This window comes from Ursus arctos, unplaced genomic scaffold (genome assembly GCF_023065955.2).
Source record: "Ursus arctos isolate Adak ecotype North America unplaced genomic scaffold, UrsArc2.0 scaffold_4, whole genome shotgun sequence".
NCBI classification, from domain to species: domain Eukaryota; kingdom Metazoa; phylum Chordata; class Mammalia; order Carnivora; family Ursidae; genus Ursus; species Ursus arctos.
The window spans coordinates 65,799,710-65,824,443 of NW_026623056.1; the positions used below are offsets into that span (position 1 = coordinate 65,799,710).

The 24,734-nt window shown below is 37.0% G+C and overlaps 1 protein-coding gene and 1 non-coding gene across 23 annotated transcripts in view; both read right to left on the reverse strand.

The window, feature by feature from the left end:
• Window positions 1-24,734, reverse strand: part of ROBO2 (roundabout guidance receptor 2) — a 798,986-nt gene that overhangs the window by 214,332 nt on the left and 559,920 nt on the right. The window lies entirely within an intron of this gene.
• Window positions 18,046-18,161, reverse strand: LOC113257179 (U5 spliceosomal RNA). The gene has a single exon (XR_003316861.1). It is a non-coding gene; the product is annotated as a U5 spliceosomal RNA (small nuclear RNA).

Below are 24,734 nucleotides of genomic sequence, written 5' to 3' on the forward strand. Positions count from 1 at the left end.
TGCTTCTCCCTATGTCCTCCTCCCCCATGTGCACTCTCTCTCTCTCTCAAATAAATAAGTAAAATCTTTAAAAAAAAATTCTTGATGCATTAAGACTTCTTGATGTCACACATATATGCATTATGCAATATAATCTTGGTATGCAGTGGACCAACATAACTACAGAGTATTTCTTGCTATATACAATTTTGTTTAGCCATAGCAAAAACATAAAAATAAATGAAAAATGAGCACTGTTCTAAGAACGTTCAAATGGACATTAACACTAAAATATTCCCTAAGCTTTGATGGGAATGCCCGAAACATAAAATATTTCCATTGTTATGTATTTCAAATCACATAAGTTTGATACTGTATCCCCATTAAATTTCAGTTATAAATAAAAATCACATACTTCCTCTAGGTCTACGAGGAAGAGATCAATCTTCCAAATTAACGAGAGTAAGGACTCTGTGTACTTAGGTAGGTTCAAAATGATAAAGACTTCAGTAATTCCACTAATATCGCATGTACTTCAAAGCTATGCCGCAATGATTTTATTAAACAGGTAACATTTGTCTTGTTGCACTTTCTTGTTAAGTCACAATATTTTTCTGTTCCTGGAATGAGATATCACACTAAGAATTCAATGATAAGATAAATGCCAAGTTTTTAATGAAAAACCAGCTCAGCTCAACTCTGCCAAAAGACACGGCTAATGGTTGCCTGTAAGTTTAAAAATAGAACATAAAATTAATCTTTTTATATCAAGGATCAATGCAAGCTGAATAGTCAAAATTATTTCTCCTTATTAACCATTATCTTTAATGATTTATTGCATTCTTTATTGATAGTTTAAATTATTCCTGTGAGGTAATTAGCAGATCTTGCAAACACAATGAAGCTGACTGAAATGATTCAGGTGAGATGAGTCAGCAATGTACCAGGTGCAGAAACTGCTAGCCTTGCACTTGGGAAAATTACGGTGTATGAATGAACAACTTGCTGCTATTTCCTTCTCTCTCCCTTTTCGCCAGTGGGGGCCGGCAAGCCTTCCACTGCACGCGGTAACCAGCCCTTCTCTCCTTCGGGATTGGAAACTTTTGCCTTGATGCGGTCCTCCCGATCAACAAATAATATCTATTCATGTGCACAGGAGCTCAAACCCTAGCGTTACCACTTCCCAGCTATGCAAATTTGAGCTCACCTCAATTTCTTGAGTTATAAAATAGACATAAAAATTGCATCCGTCTCAGGATAAGGTGAGAATTAAATGAGATGATACATCAACTGCTTATAATCCTGGCTAGCACGTAAGAGATACAATACATACTGGCTCTTTTTATTATTAATTTGGCCCTGTCTTTTCACTAGCCAGAAACATTCTGTCGTCACAATATTTCTATCAGATGCGACTTCACTAGAAATGGCAGCGGGGTAGCCACTCTGGCAACTCCCAAATGCAGAGATTTTTAGGGTTAACTTAATCTGTGTTCCATTGCCTACACACACCTACAAATTGGTCCTACATATTCCACACATTCTGGATGACTTGTCCAGTAAGCCAGATCATTTTCCCTGTAGCAATGGCATTTCTAGAGGTTTCAGGTAGGATTAAATTACAATGTGAACTTCCTTGTCGGTAAATGATGAAATGAATAAGACTCTGATGATAGAACAAGAAATTCAAATATCCTCACCCTGTGTGAACTTGGGAAGCTGAGTTAATCTAATTTCTATTTTTACAAGTTTCTTTTTACATTCATATACAGCTTTGGAGGGAAAATAAATGGAATTGGTAAATTACTTGAATTTCTGAAGTTGATTTGAACACAGTTTTTCTTAGGCAAGCAAAGGTTCCCTTCCTCCCTTTTTTTTTCCCTTCCTTTCTTCCCCCCTCCCTTCTCTCCTTCTTATCCAAACAGTATCAATTATTCTTTTCACTCCCTAAGGAGGTGAGAGTGAGTGTGCGTGTGTGTGTTGTTCGTGCATACATGCAAGCACATATACTTACATTTTATATATTCATCTGTAGTTACATTATACACCTGTTCAAATAGGGCTTGATTTCCCTCTTATCATCAAGAAAAAGAGAAATTTTATAAGCCCAATTTCTATACATTCACATTGTTCAAATCTATATCCGTCATCTAAATCTCACTCCTGATTTCTAAACACTACAAAGTGTCACACTGACTAACAATCAAGCATCTCAAATAAAGCATAGAAAGCTGAACTCTCCTTCTTACCCAATGGTTCCCATCTGTGTTGATGGCTCAGCCATTCACTCTATTGCTGAAGTTAGAAATCTGTAAGCTCTCCTGCATCCATCCTTTTCCCTTACATCACAAAGCACTTCATCAAGTTCTCACAGCTCCATCATCTCCCAGGTATTTCTAGAATCTGCTCACTTCAATCCACTTCCACTGTCATCATAGTCTAATCCACCATTTTTTCTTGTCTGGACAACTTAATGGCCCTCTAACTGACATTTCTACTTCTCTCTTCCTCCTCTCCAATCCATCCTCAATAGGATAACTGATAATTGATAATCACAGAGATCTTTTCCTGCTAAAGCCCTTCCCTGCTTTAAACACTCCTGTGCTTTCTTATCACATACAGAATAACATCTGAATCCTTAGCATGGTCTGCCTATTACTGCCAGATTTGGCTGCTTCGGACCATCCATCCTCTTCATATGCAATCTCCTCCTGTATCCCTCAGTCATGAGTTCCCCTTGCTGGTCTACCACAGGTTCCTTTAGCCTACAAAGTTCTTACCACAGGACCACTACATATATGGTCCCACCGCCCTGCCTAGCACTTTCTCCCTGTCACTTGTATGGGTAGCTCCATCTTTTACCTCAGGGCTCAGTTTCTATGTCACCCCCTCAGAGAGAACATCTTCAGTGACCTTCTCCAAAATAGGACACTCTGCAAACCAGTTTACCACATCAACCATTTACTTCTCTAAGAATACTTTCAGTAATTTGTAATATATGTATTCATTTATTATTCAGCTGTTGATTATGTATCTCCCACTAAGTCAAAACTCCATATGGGCAAAGCCCAAAGTCCATGCCTTTCTCTCTCTCTCTCTCTTTTTTCCTTTGCATCCCTGACAGCAAAAATGCTCATAAACACATAGTGAGCACTCAATAAATGGTTAAGTCAATTGAAAATGACTCAGTAGAGGAAAAATTTAGATATTAGTCATGAGTATGAGTTTAGCGGACACATATATAATTTTAAAAATTAATACTCTTAAACCATTTGATAAATATATCTTTTGATTCAATTCACAATAATTAAGAGAAGGTACCTATGGTGATTTTTTTTTTTTTTTTTTTTTAGGAGAATGTTATAGCTCAGGCTAAACACAGAAAGAAAATCTATTAGCTGTAGATGTCATGCTATGGAAAGGTGGGTACATGGAAGGCTCAGGTACCAATCCTAAACTACATTTTCAAGGGGACAGTTCTTTCCACCAACTCCCTCCAAGGCCCCTCCTTATGACTTCACATACACAAACACACATACACACACAGCGTTCACATTTATCTCTGAAAAACATATAAAAGAGAATGAAACTATGTAAAAATCTCCTCAGTATTTTCTGAAGTAAACAAACATAATTTGGTGGGAACAAAAAAAAAAAAAAGAAAAAGAAGAAGAAAAAAACAGTTTATATTATCAAGTCCAGAAGGCCAGTTGTTTTAATAAAGTAGGACTATATTTATGTATAAAGCAAGTTTTAAAGTCTGACATTACAATTAACTTTCAACACTATTCTAACTTTTAATGTAGGATACTGTTATAAATCGATATTTATTTTTCAACCTAGATAGGACAGTCTCTAGCATTATGCACACACACACACGCATATACACACACACATATATGTGTGCACATTATATATATGTATACATGTACTATATATATATATATATATATATATATACACACACACATATATATATATAAAACCAAAACCATATACTTTCCAAGGACACTAGGACAAGCATTGACTAGTTTAATATTCTCTTTGTTTACTCTTCTCTGCACATTTTAGGATTTCCTGCCCTAATGTTTTGCTCATACCATTCCACTCACATTCTCCCATTTCCTTCACCTGTCTTAATTTGACCCATACTTTAAGATTCAGTTTAAATCCCAGTTCTTCTACAAAATCTTCACTGACTGTCATTGCCAAGAGTTATTCAAGAGTTACTACTTCTTTGGGTAAATATCTGTGCTAATTATCTCCCAAGTATTAGAGACATGGGCATCTGAAGGTGAAGTCAAGTTGGCTTAGAATAAGATAGGAGATTAGTGAGCACGGATATACCACTAAAGAAATATATTATACCCATATAAGTTTAGATGATTTTTAACATTTTTTGGATGATTTTTAACACTTTGCTTGTACTATTTCAGCTCTAATTCAATTCTTAAAGAGTAATGGCAAGCTATTTTTCTGAGCCTCGATTTTCTCATGTGCAAAATGAGGGGCAGAAGTAGAAAATCAGCAATGCCTCACCCAGTTCAAAATATGTTGTTACTGAATTATTAACATATTCACATATTCATTCATTCAGCACTTACTTGGCCCTGGCCAGATGCCAATCATGTTAATAAGCTCTGTAGATACAAATATGCTGTGACATCTACCCTGAAGGACACAAATATGTTATGACACTACCCTGGAGGAATTATTTTTGAGGAAGGGCCAGGATGGGGTAGGGGTATATGAAAACACATACTCTAGGATACTGCCACACATTGAAATATTTTAAATGTAAAAGGCATGCAATCAATAATGCAGTATCTCACCCATGCTGTGAATTTCAGTAAAGATACTTGGAGCGTATTGTGCTTTAGCTGAAACTGTACAGTGGGGAGAGAACTTCCAGGCAGAGGGACCCACAAGGACTGAGACATGAAATTGAGAGGAAGTAGGATATTAGGCAAAATTATAAGTTTGTAGTTATAATAGGTTGACAACAGTTTAAAATGTGCAATTTCATGTATTTCAATCAAGTATAACCTTAGTGATTGCTTAAATTTTTTATTTATGGTGTTTAGTGTTCTGTATTTTGTATTTGTGTCTTGACTCTGCAATTACTTTGAAAACCCATGGCACGAAAGGTCCATTTCTTATAGAAGAATATCACTGAATTGAAATAGTAGCTACTCATTAAATATATAATTAATATGACATGATAATTCATTTAAAAGTGATTTATTTGAATAACATTGTAGACACTAAATAGTAAAGTTGAAGAAATCTTCCTTCATAAACTGGTTAAAAGTACAGACCATCATTTACTTAACTACCATACATTGTGATGATTTTTCTTTTTGCCTAATAAGTAATAGGAAAAAAAGAAGCCAGTCATTTATGTCAACATAGTATTATATTGCATCTAATCCCAGGAAATCTGCTTTTTTAATCATTTAACTCCTAGATTATACCATTCTGACTGCCACAGAGAATATACTTAGACTATATATGGGGCAACTGGGAATCGGTAAATAATGAAAAATAGTAATTTACATAAAAGACTCAATGATTGCCTTCCAGTGGCATAGCTCTAAAAGCGAGTAAAGTGTTTTATTCAAAGAGTACTTGAGCATTCATAAAATGAGGGCACATCATTTTCCAAGCCTTCTATGCTTTTATAAAAAGTCATATAATTATATAATCATAGGCTGACACATCCATGAAAAATAGGTGCAAATCACTGCGAGTGTCCAAGCAATGCTTGCAGGCTTCTGCAACAAAGATGGGGTAATTCAATGAGGGGAGGTCAGATAAATGGAAAGAAACACATTAGCTGTGTTTTGCAGAAAAATACTAGAAAGATATTTTTAAAATCTGTGCCTGAAACATAGTTCTATTTAAATAATTCTGTGGTTCGATCTCATTGAGCTGTCATTTTTGACACAGCAGTTTGGGAGCAAATTGATTCCAGAGTCATACTTCTATCTTAGAAGGACATGGAAAAGACATTTAAAAAAAATGTGTGTTAAATGCCCACCATATGCCCAATCTGTGCCGGGAAGAGTTTGAGATGCAAAGATAACCACGACATTGGGCAGAAAGGTATGACCTACGAGTGATAAATGCCTTCTTAGCCTTCGTGTCTCTTTCTGGGAAAGACTGTCTTGACATGAAAAGCTAGAGAGGGTCTAGTAGGGAAGTGAGAGGTGCAAAATGTCCAACTCAGGCCCTGCTAATCCTCTATCCTGTCTGCACCAAGTTGACTTTGCCTTCATGTGTTAGCACCACAGGAGCGCACAGGCAGCTGTAAAGACTGATGCCGTAATGGCTTCTTGACTTTGGCGACTAGTCTGCCGATCGTAGCGTTTTCCGTGGTGCTACCTCAGCAGCGAAAATTGCCCAAAGAGTATAAAGCAAAGTGCCCATTAAACAAAAGAATACAAATCAGCACATGGATCTGATATTTCATGATATTTCGAGTCGACTGGAATGCAGTTTGATGAGCTCCAAGCTAGAGGCGTCATGTAGAAGGGAAGATAACATGCTTTAACACTAGACATTTTTTTACACTTAAAATTATTTAAGGTTATATATACTTCATTTTCTCATTATAATAAAATATTTACTTAAACTACTGAATATAAGAGAATGAATGGATTACTATTAATTCCTATTGATCGACTTTTATTTTTCTGTTTCTACTTGTCATTTTCCTCTTTCATATCCACTTCAATTAACTTATTTCTAGAGTTTGTAATAGTCTTATGCACACTGAAGGTGCTTACTAGCTCAATGCTTTTGATGATTAAAACCCGAGGCCCAGTAAAAAATGCCTACATAGAGCATTTTCCTGAAATTGTTATGCAAAATTTTGTGGGGTTTTTTTTCCCTACTTATATTAATGCTATTATATGAACTAATCCTTACAAAGCATTAATCCCCGATTATTATGGAAATATTCTGACATACAAATTCATACTGACGTTGCATCACCCTCTGTCAAACGGTATTAGGGCATAATGTTGAAGACGATGACGGAAAATAAAAGTTGGTATACACGGTCAGGTTGGGGTGAAATGAGAGAAAACTTGAAATGGACCTTCTCTCGATTTTGTCATGATGTAGATATCACTGGGGTAGATAATTATATAAAACACAAATAGAAATAAAATCTAAAAAAAAAGATAATACTAAATATTTACATGAAAACAAATGTTCCATGACATTTCCAGACACATCTAATCCATAAAATAACCCTATTTTCCAGATTGCAAAACTAAGGCTCAAAGAGGCAAATGCGCATGTCCACACAGCAAATTACGGGAGAGGCCAGCTTCTAACCCTACGTCTATGTCACAGGAAAGCCTGTGACTTTGTTTTTTCTATAATATCCTATCCTGCAGTCTCTTTTTAAGAGACTGAAGTGGGTAAAGAGGTGAGTTGGAAATTCTAATGGGACTTTGACCTCCAAACGATCTCTACTCTTCCCTTTAGGAGGGCATCTCAAAATCCATGGAACGTGGTACCCTGAAAGGAACCTCAAACACAACAGGAGTTAGCTAACAGCACATATTTTCTATATGAATATCTGACCAGTTCAATTTCCTTTTAAAAACTGAATCAGAGTGACAGACAACACATTTGGTAAAGCTTCAATCCCACCCGTTTGGCTGAAATCATTAGAGGAGCAGGTGGCTTTCATTCTCTTGGACGTTTCCCAGTTGTACAGCTGCTAAATGGGAAGTAAAGCGAGCAGCCACTCCCAGAAGGATGTGTGCCCAGGAAATCTGGCCTTATTGGTGGAGCCCTTCTTACTGAATAGCAAGAGACAGACCAAAATCTACCTTTTAATTTTATTTTGCTTTGAGAAACACACTACACATACCATATAGGTCTACATATTTGGGTATATTAAAAAGCATTTAAAACAATGACTTTTTAAACATACTGACTTGATTAACAAAAGGTAGCAGGCAAAATATTTACCTTAGATATTTACTTAATACAACTCCTTTGAAGTTGGGAATTTACGGACTCAGATCACTCTTTGATTTTGTAGTCTTCTCTCCCATCTTACTAGCATCATCTTTTTATAAAAGAGTTAATTAAGGAAATAGGGGTTTTTTTTTTAATGGGGTGGAATAATTTGAGTACCTATATTTAACTTAGTTCAATGGTTCTCAAGTGTTTAGTATTAAAGAATTATCCCGAATCTTCGCGTAAAATGCAGACTGCCTCATCGTGGTCCCTGAGACCGATTCAGAAGGTGTGGAGCTGGGCACAGTAATCTGATTTTTAACGATTCCTCCAGCCCCCATTTTCAGGAAGTCCATATGGAGATCATACTTGGGAAATAACAGCCGGACAAGGCAGCTCAAAAACTTTAGTCCCAGCATAGAAATGAAATCATTTTAGAGGAGTTCTTGGTTTATTTCCTTTTTAACAAATATCAATTTCCTTATAATGGCATTTCATATTAAACTCGAGTTTACCAGCTAAAGCTCTCAGTCCCAAACAGTAGGGTCTCAAAGCTATGTGTACTGTAGCTTTCATTTTTATTGTTATAGTAAGTGGCTATATAATATTTTTATATTGTGAAATGGGTTTTATTGCAGAAGGCAGAAGCAGAAAGTGCTAAAAAGTAGGTTGCTATAATACACAGAGTTCCATTTCTTCAATCATATGCCACCCTATTGTTATAATATTTATGTCTATGTATTCTTCGTTTCTTTTTTCAATTTTTATAGTAATATAGGTTCTCATGTTCAATTTATTTTATTATTACTCTGCTTATCATATGTAGGTGTTTACAGGTACTATCATTAATTAACCTCTTTATGCTTCAGTTTTCTTATCTCTACCAAAAACATGCTAGTACTACCATTAGGGTAAAGATTAAATGAGATAATATATGAAAAACCCTTATCTATATTCAATACATGATAGCTATTATTTTGTTTTGTTTTTAAAGATTTATTTATTTATTTTAGAGAGAGAGAGAGAGCACACACAGGCCAGTATGAGCCGGGGAGAGGGGCAGAAGGAGAAAGAAAAGCAGACTCTCTGCTGAGCGGTGAGCCCTACATAGGGCTCCATCCCAGGACCCTGAGATCATGACCTGAGCTGAAGTCGGAAGGTTAACCCACTGAGCCACCCAGGCCCCCCATGATAGCTATTGCTAATAATATTTATCATTACACTGTTAGATAGGTCAATGTCGCTCTATAAGCTGACAGAGTATGATTTAAGTTTTCCTATGATAGAACATTACTGAAACCACACATACGAGTTTACATTCCCTTGGAAGACCTTTACAGTCTCTGCCTCTTTCTCCTTCAGAAATTAAAACAATAAATAATGAGAAATTGTTATTCTTCATGAGTAGACATGGGATGGTTTCTCCCTTAAAGCCTCCAGAAGGAACCAAACCTTGATTTCAGACTTCCGACTACCTGAACAAAGAGGGAATAAATTTCTGTTTTAAGCCACCAAGTTTCTGCTAATCTATTCTCTCAGCTGGGAAACAATTGCACCCATTATTTCTTTCTTCCAACCCTTTTTCTTCCAACTATAGACAGCTCTTCTTTCATCCTTCATGGCATATGGAACACGCCACCTTTGGTCAAGCTTTCTTGATCCCTAAACCATTTTTTCTTGATGTTCTCACTGTTATCATTTTTTTAAATGCTACAACAGACATGGAGCGCCTGGGTGGTGCAGGTGCTTAGGCGTCTGACTCCTGGTTTTGGCTCAGGTTTTGATCTCAAGGTCCTGAGCTCAGCAGGGAGTCTGCTTGGGAGACTCTCCCTCTCCCTCTTCCCCTTCCCCCATACATGCACCCTTTCTCTCTCTCCCTCTCTCAAATAAATAAATCTTTAAAAGATAAAATAAAATGCTACAACAGACATATTGTATTGTGTTGTGTTGTTTAAATGGCTGCCTCTACCATATTATTAGCTCTTGGAAAAGGCAGGTTGGCCTTATCCTTTTAAATCCTTAACTCCTAGTATAACAGTAGTTTGCATAGACGTCTCAGTCATATGAATACACAAACACAATTTTTTTCTTCAGTGTTCTTAAAGAAATCTGGGGTCAAATAATGTTTGGAGTGTGACTCTCGAAATAAAATGAAAAAAAAAGAGAGAAATATAAATGAAAGTAATAGAATAAATTATAAATTGTAAAATTTAATATTATTAAGTTAATTTTAAGCTATCTTTGGTAAGTTGAGCCATGCTTAATAAAAAATACCATATAACTAGAAAGGTTACTATTTATATCTGCAATAAAAGTGTACACTTGCTTTGGGATATAGATGTACCCAATAAGTTGCAAAATTATGGTGCTATAATAAGAGTACAGCCCCCTTTGAATAAGGGAAGGCTGATTAAAGAACACCAACAAAATTGCTGCTCCGGTACTCTACCCACCCCACGCTAGACCAAGCTGCCATCACTTCAGACACCAGAACTGCCAAAAAGGCTGCTGTGACTTTTTCATCTACCTCTCTACAGGTTTGCAAATCATAGAAGGATGTTAGTTTCAGTGAGCTATGAATGTTGTCCAAGGTGAGATTAAAAGTGAAATAAACAAGCAAAAAAACTGGCATAGCAACAGGGCTTATTTCTTAATTCAGTTTATATGTTCATATGGTCCTTCTTTAATTTTTTTTGCTGCCAAAATATTCTGTAACACAAACAAAAAAACCCCAAAGCACATTAATATATAATAAAGCCATTTATTTAATAAAAATATTAGAACTGAAAAGAAAATTTTTTAAAAAACCGGTAAAATGAGAAAATTGTAAATATATTAACAATAAAAGCAGTTAATGTATTTGCCATGATTATTCATTAAATTTAGCTCCAAGTTTCTAGGAAAAAAAGCATTGCTTTGAGTACTGATGTCACAATAAAAATAATAATATCAAATTCATGTGAAATCTACCTTCTGTAGGTACCATTTTCTTTCTTTTTTTTTTTTTTTTTTAAAGATTTTATTTATTTACTTGACAGAGAGAGGGACAGCCAGCGAGAGAGGGAACACAGCAGGGGGAGTGGGAGAGGAAGAAGCAGGCTCCCAGCAGAGGAGCCCGCTGTGGGGCTCAATCCCAGGACTCCGGGATCACGCCCTGAGCTGAAGGCAGACGCTTAACGACTGAGCCACCCAGGCGCCACTATAGGTACCATTTTCTGAGTATGAGAATATTATGATCGCGTAGTTAGAAAACAGAAGAAAATATTGTGGCATATCATGGCATTCTTTGTTAAAAATGAATTTACTAATTTTTGAAGTTTTATAATATATCAACTACATAAACCAGAAAGATACAGATCAATGTGGTCTTTGTGGATTGGTCAAATAAGCATTCTATTCTGTCATTAAATGGTCTTGGTGTATAATTAATGACTTGGGAAATGCAATAGGGAGCTTGATGTATTTATTATGTATGCATTATTGAAGTTCTTGGAAATCTTAAAACTATACCCCAAAGCATTTTCCTCTGGTCACATAATCTATGAAAGAAAAGTAAACTATTTCTCCTCTTTGTGGTGTATTACCATTTCCTTTCAAGCCATCTTTCCAGGTTTGTTTTATTTTTCTCAATGGATTAGTTGAATGTGAATACATAATAACAAAGAAGAAAGTAAAATATTTCTGGCCAATCCTATAACTGACAAAACAAAACAGAACAATATAAAAAACCAAAAAAATTCAATCAAGAAAATGTGGTCACCTTCCATGAAAAACACTGGGTACTCTTGCTTTTGCTAGGTATGAATGAATTTGTTCTTCAGTATTGAATGTCCTTCACATCATTTTAATTGCACCGACATACTGCTAATTTTACTTTTCTTCTTTTGTTGAGTTCAAATGATAAACCCAATGTCTACTAAAAGAAAGATGTCAAAAAAAAAAAAAAAAGCCCAGACTTTCCAGCTGCTTGAAATTATCTAACACTGAACATGCACCTACTGAACTCATTATGTTTGCTCACCTCCTGACCGAAACTGCTCATCCTCAGTATTCTAGACCTTGACAAATGACCTCAAAGTGTAATTTTACCCCAATTAGAACCTTGTGGTCATTGTTATTTTTTTTTTCCAAATAAGTCTCAAAGTCCTGTTTCCCCTTCCTCTAAAAAATCATTTTAGGATCTACCCCTTCCTCCCCCCAATTCTATTGCCATTTTCTTGTCATCTCCCTATTATATTTTGCCTGGACTATTGCAGAGGGCACTGAATGGTTTATGACCTCCAGTTTTGACCAATCCCTGCTCCACGTTGCTACCAAATATATCTTTCTATAATACAGACATGATTATGTCACTGTTGATGTTTATAGAATAATATCCACACTCCTTAGAATCATACTCATTCACTATGACTCTAATCTATCTGTCCAAGCTGAATTCCTGGTTCTCCTTTTGTTTCAGTAATTTTCAAAGCCTTAATTTTGCTTTCCCACACCTCCCAGGCAAAGTTGAACATTCACTCTTCTGTTCTTCTGTAACACTGTTTATTTCTCTGGGTCCACACTTACCAACATCTGATACTAATTACAATAATGGTGAACATATGCCCTGAATATGCCTGAATGGTCTTCATGTTAAATATTCTCTCCTGTTGTCAACCCATGGGTGGGGTGATCAGTCATGATTTTTATTTAAAAAAAAAAAGGTCACCGTATCTTGGGACTCATCCCACCAGATAGGCAGCTCCCTGAAGGCAGGGTGGGGTCTCAGTAATCACAGCACTCACTGTTTCTTTGTTTAATTAAACCAGATTGGAAAAGGAATTCTCTATTTATACAAGTTGACTATGAAAGGAGCCACATGTGATAGATTACCAGAGATCTCAACACTGTCTGGAAATCTGTTCTCTTTCAACACAATTCATTGTTCCTCTACAAAACAATGTAAGCCAGTGTTTCCATTTTCTTTTTCAAACATTAATGTGAAAAAATAATCTTGCATCATGAACTGCACTCTATAAAAATCAAACATATGCGACTGTCTACCACCCCTACCCATACAACTGCATATATGGGCCCATTATCTACCTTGTCTCATGAATGGATGATCTGTCTATGTGTCTAGAGTACAGCAACTTCTCCACTTGTCTCTAGCTCCCATCTCCTTGTGCCCACTCAAGGACCTGCTTCAGCAATTTTCCTCTTTCTCTTCTGTATCATTAGTTTTTCCCTCTTTACTAGATGATTCCCATAAGCATTCAGACAAGCTTTTAATTATCCCATTTTAAGAACAGATGAAAACAAAACTCCTCTATTGTCCCAGCTTTCCTCTCCTGATACTCTCCATGTCTCTCTTCCCTGTTGTGCTGCAGAACTCTGGGAGTAACCTCCTTACTTAGGGTCTCCAATTTCTTTTCTCACATTCTCTCTTGAACCCTTTGCAATAAACACTTGTCTGCTGCTACTCCAGCAAAATTGCTCTTATAATGGTTACCAATGACCTCCATGTTGTGGTATCCAATGATCAGTTCTTGTTGCTCACCTTCTTTGACCCTTCACTAGCATTTGACACAGTTGAATATTCTCTCCATCTTTAAATATCTATTTCAATTACCCAAGGGATAACATACTCATTTCATTTTCTGCCAGCTATCAAACAGATTGTGTTTCCTCTCTCTTTTGCTAGGTCCTCTTTATCTTTTCAACCTTTAAAAATAAAGTGACCCAAAATTCAGTCTTGAGATTTCTTCTACCTCTACATAAACTCTGTGTATAGTCTTATCAGCTCTCATGACTTTAATTACTACCTGTTTGTTAGGTTTCCAAAAGTCCAAGCCAGACCTCTTCCTTGGACTCATACCTCCAACCACCTACTTCATGTCTCCATTGTTATATGTCAACCAGACAATGTCAGATTTGACTTATCCATTAAACTGTCACCTCTCATAGTCTTTCCATTTCAGTAAATGCCAATTCCCTTCTTCTAGTTTAGCCCATCAAAGCTGAGTCATCCTTGACTCCTGTCCTTTTCTCATCATCTCACAGAAGCTCTCTAATCCTGATGGTTTTAGCTTCATAATATATATGATTCTAATTACTTCTCAATACTTCCACTGCCCTGACCTGGTTAGTTCTCACCTGAATCATTGTAACTTCCTTCCCTGTCTCAGTTCTTGCCCCCATGTGGGAAATTCAATTCAATGCCAAGAGTGATCCTTTTAAGACATAAGACAGATCATGTCTCTTCTTCTTCAAAACCTTTCAGTGGTCTAGCTTGGTCTAAAAGCCGAGGTCCCCAGAGGAAGCGCCTGACCTGGCTTCTGCTCACTACTCTCACCTCATCCCTCAGCCTACCTTCTCCTGGACCAGGCTGCTGTATTTGCACAAGCCTCCCAGCACTTCCTAATTTGGGACCTTTGCACTTGTTCTCTCCTCTTCCTCGAATATTTTCCACCCACACTCCTCATCCCCAACATAGTTAATTATTATTATTTTTTAATTTCCCTTAAGGCTTCACTCAAAATTCACCTTCTCAGGGAGGTTTTCCCTGGCCACTCGATCTGAAATCACAACTCCCCAGCTGCTCACCTCCCACCCCCCAGACACACATGCTTTCTCCTGTTTCATGCTTTCTCTCTTGTTATACAACTCAATCACCCGAACAATATGTTTTCTTTATTTGCCTCTATTGTCATATCCACTTCTAGGAATAAAGCTCCATGGAGATATTTTGATCTCTTTTGTTCCCTTCTGAATCCTCAGTGCCTAGAAAAGTACTGGGCTCAGAGTCACGCTTGGTAAAAAATTTTAAATAAATGCATACAGTTCAGAAAATTTACTGCACTGACTCATCCCCAAAAGCTAAGAGGTATTAGCTACAGTGGGAAAGGAACACCCTTTACTAATTCAGTGCCCGGGGCAGATGCTAGCTCAGTATAAAACAGGAGTGTGGGGCCAGGCCAGGAGCGAGCAGAGAGCCCCCAGGAAATGGATTAGGGAAGCATTTCTGGGAAAAGTCCTGGCAGGATGGGGCTTTTGGAGCCTTTGCAAAGATTTCAGATCGTTAACAGAGAACCCTGGCCTTGGCTGCTCAAAGATTGCCCAGAGCTTGAGTGTTCCAGTAATGAATACTTCTGGTTTGAGATTCCACTCTTCACCATTTACTGGGATCCAGGAAGCAACTGACCCAGAGATTCAGTCATGGAGCAACAGTACCCAAAACCGGGTTCTTCTGTACAGGGTCTGAGTCAGTAGAATTTGAAGAGGGAGCGGGCAGCTTTTATTTGTAACAACATCCCAGCATAAAGCAAATGTCATGTGTTGTGTGTCTTTATAAAACATACGTCATAACCACAATTGAAGCTACTCTGGCTCCAGAGCTGGCAGCTCTGTCCCTTCTGTACCTGCAATTGTCCCCTCTTGGTTTCCCAACATGGGGTTCCCTGGGAGCCCTCTGGGCACCAATCTCCAGTTCAAAGCCGGCTGTGACTGCTGTGGATGTTCCTCCTTTTGTCAGGGATGTGGATTAAAGCACCTACAGCTGTCTCTGGCTAGCTGGGCTCGCTCTAATCAAATGATCGCGCACACGCAGCGGCCTGGAAAGTGCTTTCAGAATCTACTGCCTGAAGCTTATCCAGTGAGAATTCCATGTGAGTTAACAACTCTCCTCTTCTATATCAGACACATCTCTGGGTGGTATGAGGCTATCCGTCAACCACATACTAATAAGAATTTAGGTTGTTTTTCTAATAGCCAGTCAAAGTCAACATCACTAAAGTGGGGAGGAGGAAAAAAGGTAATTGGAACATTCGAACTTGCTATATCAGGTCATGAAGGAAACAATAAAGGATGAAATACAGTTTTGCATGCGTTTTTATGGTATAAAAACATTTTTAAAGTGCACTGTAAAATGGCTTGCTCCTAGCCTTGTCTTTCAGCTTCACCCAGTTCTCATCCCCATTACCAAACAATACATCAATTTCTTCTGTGTCCTTCCAGGTATGGTTTGTGCATGTATGAGCTAATGTGCATACATGTTCATATATGTACCTATAAGTTCAATTTTCTTAGTTTTAAACAATAGTTTAAAATGGGAATGTATAATTCAGCACCATTATTTTTCCTGCCTAATTAAAGTATCTTGGGAGTCTTCCTGTGTCAATGCATAAAGGCCTTCTTCAAGTCTCCTATTGGTTGTATTTAAGTTGATGACTATCTTTTGCTATTTAAAACAACATTATAATGCATAACGTTGCACATAAAATGCCATTTTTGTGCACACACCAATTTATCTGAAATATACGTTCACACAAGTGGAATTCTAGGGTCTAAGGTTACAGACATTTAATTCATATTGCTAATTTGTCCTCAATAAAGGTTTTATTACTTTGTACCCACACCGGCAATGCATGAGTGGGCTTCAGGGATGACTTCGGACAAATGTGCAAATAGCCTACGGGTACTTCTTTCCTGGGAGACAGGGATAAATGGGTAACAGGAGTAAGGAGAACCCTGAAAGTGGTACCAAATATGTTTATTTTTACTCTGTGCTTATGATAACTAAAAATTACTGAAAGCTTCACTGTACTGGATGTAACACAGTCATACTTGTGAGGCAGCCCATACCAGAACCGATAGAGGCAAGAAAAAAAAAAGCACTATAGATTTTTCTAACATACTTCTAAATGAAATTTTAAGAGCCATAATAATAATAATAATAATAATAATTTTGGAAATAGAAATCTTACATTAAGGGTAGGTAATTTATATGTTATCACAGATGCTGAAAACTCTATACAGAAACAAATTCCACAGACAGATGTATTTATCTAATTATCTGTCATGGCTTCACATTTTTTGAAGATTTCTGCATCGAGTGTTAATTCAAAACCAATGTTGGTACACTCGCTGGTACATACACTTAAAATCATTACACAGCTACCACAGCTACCATTTCTAACAGGGCATGTAAATTAGTTATTGCATGCAATTCACTGATCACTTATAAGATAACCCAATTAAGGAAATAAAGATTAGCGACATACATTATGTAAGAAGTAGTTTCTGGGTTACATGTATTTTTACTGTGCTCTTCTAAGTGTTAACATCTCTAGATTTCAATTTCAGTTTTGTAATGAAAAATGATGTGATCAGAATTTGTGCCTGTGCGTGTGCGTGGGGGGGTGTGTGTGTGCATGCGTGTGTATTATGCACTACTCACTTTGGTCCTTTCCTTGGCCTGATAATTGGAAATATTAGCTAGAGACACATTGTGATGGGGCTCCAGAGCTTCATCAGAATCAATTGAGCTGCCAGAACATTTTTAATGCTATTTGAAACCGTTAATGACAAAGAGGCATTTGCTTACCCATGGTCCAGTCCTTCTCCAGTGAAAATTACTGGTCATGAATCTGGTGAACATTTACAGGAATCTGCAAATGAAACAGCTAAATCCTTGCTGACAAGGAGCCTCATAAAGGCGGCTCATTTATTCTCTCAGGGCACTCATGCCTGCCACCGGATCAATAGAAAATCTCATCTGATATAATCTTAAATGCCATAGTGCAAATGCTCTCTTTGCAATTTTGCAGGAGAAAAGGCCCCACTTCCACTTTAAGGGGCTGACGCCAAATTCACTAAATAAACACAAATAATCTTCCCCTCAGTTTCCTTTGGTCTTAAAACCTGTAGAATGAAAAGGATGTGGTTTTTTTTCTCTCTCATTAAAAAAAAAGTAAGATTCAGACACTTGGGGGTTTTGAAATTAACTACTAAATAAGAGTTTATGATTTAGTTGCATATCTACCAACATACATATTAACTGCTTCAGAGTTTCAAACCGAAGATATGAATTAGCAACTTGTTGCTGTGTAACTGTTCTATAATCTTTACTGGTTTACTCCGCAGAAGCAATGATAATCTCAGTAAAGGACTTTAAAACATGTATGTATTGGAGATGCTAGCACAAACAATTCTAAAGCACAGCTAAAAAGAAAAGGGAGCTTAGAAGTGAGAACTCTGATAGCAATTGAGGAAACAGCAACAATAACATGAAATTTATGGTAACAGGTTTGTTTTTATTTTTTTTTAAGCCCTGCATACGCGAGGCCTCAAAAAATTGGGTAAACACTCAGAATTGTTCCTCTCCACGGAAATCTTTAGTAAAAAGTGAAAGATTTATACGATCTGAAGAGAAACCAGATATGGTAACAGGTTTTTAAGCCCAGAATCTGATAGGATATTACAAAATATGGCAGAAAAGATTTTACTTCTTCTATAAATGCCCTCCTTTATAAATGTCATGACTGCTTACTAGCAATTTGCCATTTAATTAATATGGGGGTCTGTCAATTCTAAAATCTGAACATCGTAATAAAATGCCTCTTGGCAAGAGTACAGATTCTAATATGGTTGGTAAATTAGGAGGTGAGGGTATGTATAAAGGGGCACGCGTTTTCCTTTCTTTTTTTTTTTTTTTTTTTAAAGATTTTATTTATTTATGTGACAGAGAGACAGCCAGCGAGAGAGGGAACACAAGCAGGGGGAGTGGGAGAGGAAGAAGCAGGCTCACAGCGGAAGAGCCTGATGTGGGACTCGATCCCGGATCGCCAGGATCACGCCCTGAGCCGAAGGCAGACGCTTTAACGACTGCGCCACCCAGGCGCCCCTTTCCTTTCAACTTAGAAAAGCTCAACAAGGACATTAAATCTTTTTATTCTTTCCTTTATTGAAAAGGTAAAAGTTAAACACACACATGCGCGTGCGCACACACACACACGCACAGAAAACACACTCATATAAAAACTTATCATGGAACAAACATACTAAACACACAGAGGTGTATGTATTCTGAAAAGTCAGTTAACTACCTGGTATATTTGTTTACTACATTATAAAGACTAGAATGTTCCTCAAAGATAAAATACCTGGATGTAATTCAAGGAAAAATTTTACTTTTATTTTTCATTTCTCCTCATCGCCCCCATACAATTACTATTATAATTATAATTGCACAATTCACTGACACATCTGTACAAAGAATATAATTTGGGGGTTTGGGGAAAAGCATAAATTTTCAGCATAATCAAAACTAAAGATTCAAACTGGTGTAGATTTCATTTCATCTGTTAGTAACATGCAAAGTGAACAAGTTTAACTCCATAATCCTGCCAGTGACCAGGTATGTATTAATATAATAATCTGTTTTTCTGTTTCTTTTTTCCTTTTTTAAAGATTTATTTATTTATTTTAGAGAGAGAGAGAGAGAGATCGAGAGATAGCAAGTGTAGGGCGAAGCAGGGGGAGAGAATCTCAAGCGGACTCCTTGCTGAGCACGGAGACCGAAGAAGGGATCCATCCCAGGACCCATGAGATCATGACCTGAGCAGAAACCCAGAGTCAGGTGCTCAACTGACTGACTCACCCAGGCGCCCCTTTCTTTTTAAATCAAAACTCAAGAAGAGGATAAACATTTTTACACTTTACCAAGTAAAGGCGCTATTTTAAAAAAGTTGTCTTAAAGATGAGAATTCACGTCATAAAAAAGCAGGAGCATCACTTTTACAAAAATCTGCTTTTCTTTCTTAAACTGTGAAGAGTTGCGTGTAGGTAATGGCCTAGGAGGCAACAGGCCAGCAGGAGGCCAGGAGGATTATCCCTAATTACCTCATGTTTCACCTTAATTAACTCCTGATACAAAAAGTAAACCCTACAGGAATGATGGAGAGACCTTAGGCCAGTAGGCAAGATATCTAAGCTCTCATTGTTTGCACAGGATAATCTTTCTTTTGAATTTCCCTTAATTCCTCCAAAAGATCAACTGATGGGCACACAACTGAACAGTGATTAGCTGTGCTACAGAGATATTATGCAATTTTTCATGGTTGTTCTTGGCATGGAAACCATATTCTCAACAAGGCAATGTATCAGTGGATTGTCATAGTACTTTTCATTCTATATGTTTATAAGGTCATATAAATAGCCAAAAAGCTCTTCTAAAAGACTCAGGACAAAGTATTCTGTGGTTGATGTAATACTCATACAAGAAAATATTTGACCAAACCACTAATAACATTTCTTTAAATCCACCAAAACCCATTTTCCAGATGTCCCTGTACCATATATTCCTTGACACCAGAAGGCAATGTGAACTCTTCCTATTTCCTCATCAGTTTGGATTGATAAATACCTACAAACATAAAGGGAGTCACAGCTATTAAAAGCAATACAGCCTTTTCTCCTATTCTTCCTCATAAAGGTGCCTCATCACTGACTACTCACCACATTGCAATCTAAACTGGAAATAAAGTTCAGACATTTGCTAAGTTTAAAATATCTAACTGAGGGGGACAGGGAGTAATACTGAAGCCTAGCACTTAAAAACATGTGTAAAAATCAAATGCACTGCTTGTAGTCAAACTTTTTCTGTAAAGGGCCAGAGAGTAAATATTTTCAGCTTTGGGTGTGGTTAGATTTGACCCAAGGGAAATTTGTGCTGACCTGTGCACCATTAAATAATATTTCTTGCATTCCAACAACATTGTGGGGGGTTATTCCCCTCTTTTACCTTAAACTCCTAAATTCCTAAAAATCTCAAATCCTTTAGTAGACTTAGAAAAAGTTACATGGCAAAACTTTATACTTTCTATAATTAATATTTACCCTTGGGGCACCTGGCTGGCTCAGTGGGTAGAGCATGCAACTCTTGATCTGGGGGGTTCTGAGTTCAAGCCCCATGTTGGGTGTAGAGCTTACTTAAAAAATAAAATCTTTAAAAAATACATTTATCCTTAACTGAGTAATGGCAATTCTGACTTCTGCACATTTTTAATTATTGCCTAATTTTACCTGCAATGTTAACTTATATTTAGGGCAGAACCGTGTCACACACTTACTTTAAAGTCTTAATTGTTATTTAAGGCCGAACTGTAAGGATAATATGAAGATATTAAAGGTATTATGGTAATCTTAATTTTTTGTTAATTAAACCCATCTGCAGCATTGAAAGAAACTACATTATTTTTTAACAAAAAAAGCTTTAAAGTATTATTTTATTCCTATGAAAGAGTACAATTTCAACATTCCCTAGTGATTGAAATAAGAAGTCTTCAATCAAAATAAGTAAATATCTGTGCAACATTCATTCACTAACATATGAACTTATTCACTTTTTTTTCATTGAATTCTAAATTTTTACTCTTTACCTGTTGTGTCTCTCAGCCCTGACCTAGCAGTCTATCAAAGAAGAAGCACCTGATATATCAGAAATAACTGGGGATACAAAGATGTATCATAAGAGAGGTCGCTGCTTTCAAGACCCTCATAGTCTGGTGGGATAGACGGGTAAACAATTCCGTGAATGTTCCTCTCAGAGAAGTACGTCCATGTATATGGATTGAAGCAGCACAAGACCTGAGAGAAACACCACCGCTTGGGGAGGGTCTGAGAAAACTTCAGGGCAAAGACAGTGCCTGGGCTCAAGCTTTACTCAGCATACACTGAAACCTGTCCTTCAAAATCAGTTCCAAAACCTGAGTAAGTCTTTTTTTGTCATGCGATCATCTGAAGACAATTAATTCCCATTGACTGAAATTACCCTCATCTTATTCTGTCGGATTTTTTAAAATTCTTGTAACACATGTTGAGTAATTATAAGAAGAAGAGCGAATGAATATTTCACTTCTATTTTGCCAAATTTCCCATAATTGATTCCAGGTAAGTTCCCCTTCCCCCATGAAATTCTAAGAACATCCATATGTCCTTGTAAAATGTTACATTAATCATTTGGAGAGAGTTTTCCCTCTTTCATATTTCATTGGAACATATGTGAAGAATGACATGCTTTGAACTGCAGAATGCATTTTTTTCATATTAGGAGCAAGCATTGGGATTCCTGTTTATGCCGTGCCGTATTGCCGACCTTTTGATCCCTTGTTATTTATGTGTTTATTTCTAGACTGATTACTAAGTTTAATTATGACATCTGTAGGCTCTTAAAATGTCAAAGCTTGTTGTCCAACAACTGTGAGAAGAAATACTGTAAGTGACACACAGAATAAGAAATGTAATCATGAAATTATCTGTTTTATATAAACACAGCTAAAAGTCAGTTTTGCCTCCTTACATCTTATGCAAGCTCACACACTTAATGTTTATATAGAGGGGTTATGTACATAAACTTACACATGAGATATTATATTTCATAAAGTTTTGCTGTCTTTTAATGACTTCCCCATGTCTGATGTTTATTTTAAAACCAAGGACCCATGAGTAATGATATTCCATATAGAGAACATCAAATAAAATTTTTGCAGCCTCGATGTACTGAGGAATTATTATCCCCCAATTCCTTCATAGTTGTAAAGGAACTGTGGTACTTGGGCATCTTTAATTGGATGCATCCATTTGTAATGTTGTTTTAATACAGCAAATGCCAAGTGAAAAACAACCATTTCTAAGCTTAATATCAAATGGAACCCTGACCTGCTCCAACCAATCCAGGTCTGAGAACCACGTGCCAATTGAAAAACCTTTTTCTCTTGGTCTGATTCAAACTCCTCTATTCTCACTTAGATGTATTACTCCATTGAAATGTTTGGTCTATCACTGGTTACAAATTCCGCAGAATATGTCCCTTAGAGCTTCCTTTCCAATATCTCTTCTTTCTGATAGCTCTCTAGAGGACACCAGACAACCAAGTTTTCAAATGCATAGCCCTTTTATATGTCCGGTAGGTTTAATTTTGCCTCCCACTGTTTAAAGAGTCAGGAAAGTCTTCAAAATGAATTACAGTGCAAAATCTAACTGAAGGGGCGCCTGGGTGGCACAGTCGTTAAGCATCTGCCTTCGGCTCAGGGCGTGATCCCGGCGTTGAGGGATCGAGCCCCACATCAGGCTCCTCCACTGGAAGCCTGCTTTTTCCTTTCCCACTCCCCCTGCTTGTGTTCCCTCTCTCACTGGCTGTCTCTATCTCTGTCAAATAAATAAATAAAATCTTTGAAAAAAAAAATCTAACTGAAGAAGCATTTGAAAAAGTATTCTGAGTTGTATCCAGTACATATACAAGACAATGTAAAAATATGCTATCCGTGCCCTGAAGATGTTTAAAATCTAGTTGTGAAGAGAATACTGGGGCTTGTGAAAAGGTCCATAACACTGGATGAATCGGTGCTGAATTCTAGAAATATAAACAAACTTCGGTTTACCTTTTAAGGATTTAATTCTCCTCCGTGAGTTCAAGTAAAACAAAACAAAACAAAACTCTAAGATAGCATATGACCAGCAGAATGACATGAAATATAAACTCATAATCCAGTCACCCAGAACTGGGATTTCAATAAACTGTAGAGGCTGATGAAGAAGTAATCTAACCAAAAATTTCTGGACAAATAGGAGTAAATAAATAAACATATATTTTTTAGATTAAAAAAATTCTGGACAGATTTAATTCCTTCTATAATATTTTTGTATCCCCAGTGTCTGTGGCTTGGCCATGGAAGAAATAACCAAGAATCCAAAGAACAATCTGAAAAACCCACACAGTCCTATATTTTTATTCTTATAAGGAGCCTCCCAGGGAAGATAGGAAAGACCACAAAAATTGTCCACATAAGTTAAAACTTACTTCAAAAACAAAAACACAAAAACATAATGCCCAGGAATGAACAATAGAAGTTTTGTATTTAGAAAAGAGTTGAATTGTAATTAGAAAGTTACCACTCAGGGTAACATTTTAAAAGTTCACTTAATTCAGCTCTACCTCATTCTATGTCATCTTCAAAATGGAAATCTCAATATCAGTCTCATAGGGTTGCTGTGAGGATTAAATTATCTACATTTTGCTCACTCCCAAATGCTTAAGACCCCAAATGCACAGAAGCCATCTACTAGCCAATATAAAAGTGTTCTTGAACCAATAATAAGCACAGTTTATCAAAGAGAAGCTCCTCAGAAGAAAAGTTGATCACTATTTTTCTCACTTAAAACATACGCAAATTAGCTCTTTTAAAACAATTATTTGTAAAGTGATACATTTAGAAGAAAAAAATGCACTGGATAACTTTTAATAATTAAAGAGCATTTACTGGTTTCTTGGAGCTATGCTCCCCAATGCCTGATTTATTTAACAAGGTCCCCAAAGTGACTCCAGAAGAATCCATGGTTGATTTCACATTATCAATTCTTTTTTTTAAAGACTTATTTATTTGAGAGAGAGAAAGAGAGAGAGAGAGAGCAGGGTTAGGGACAGAGGTGGAGGGAGACAAGCAGACTCCCCACTGAGCGGGGAGCCTGACATGGGGCTTGATCCCAGGATCGTGAGATCATTACCTGAGCTGAAATCAAGAGCCGGCCACTTAACGGACTGAGCCACCCAGGTGCTCCTGCCCCACATTATCAATTCTTAATAAAAGCTACAGGAAAGAAATTAAGTGAAGTTTAGAAGTATTAACTACCAGGAGTGCCTGGGTGGCTCAGTTGTTATGTGATCCTGGCGTTCTGTGATCGAGCCCCACATCAGGCTCCTCCACTGGGAGCCTGCTTCTTCCTCTCCCACTCCCCTGCTTGTGTTCCCTCTCTCGCTGGCTGTCTCTCTCTCTGTCAAGTAAATAAATAAATAAAATCTTAAAAAAAAAAAAAAAGAAATATTAACTACCAGTAATTATTCAAGATGTCCTTAAAGTTTTTGAAACATTTAAAAAGCTCTGCTTGATTACAATTTACCTAGAGTCAGATTATTCAAGTCACCTATACATTCTGCTTTGAGCTAAGCCTATCATTTT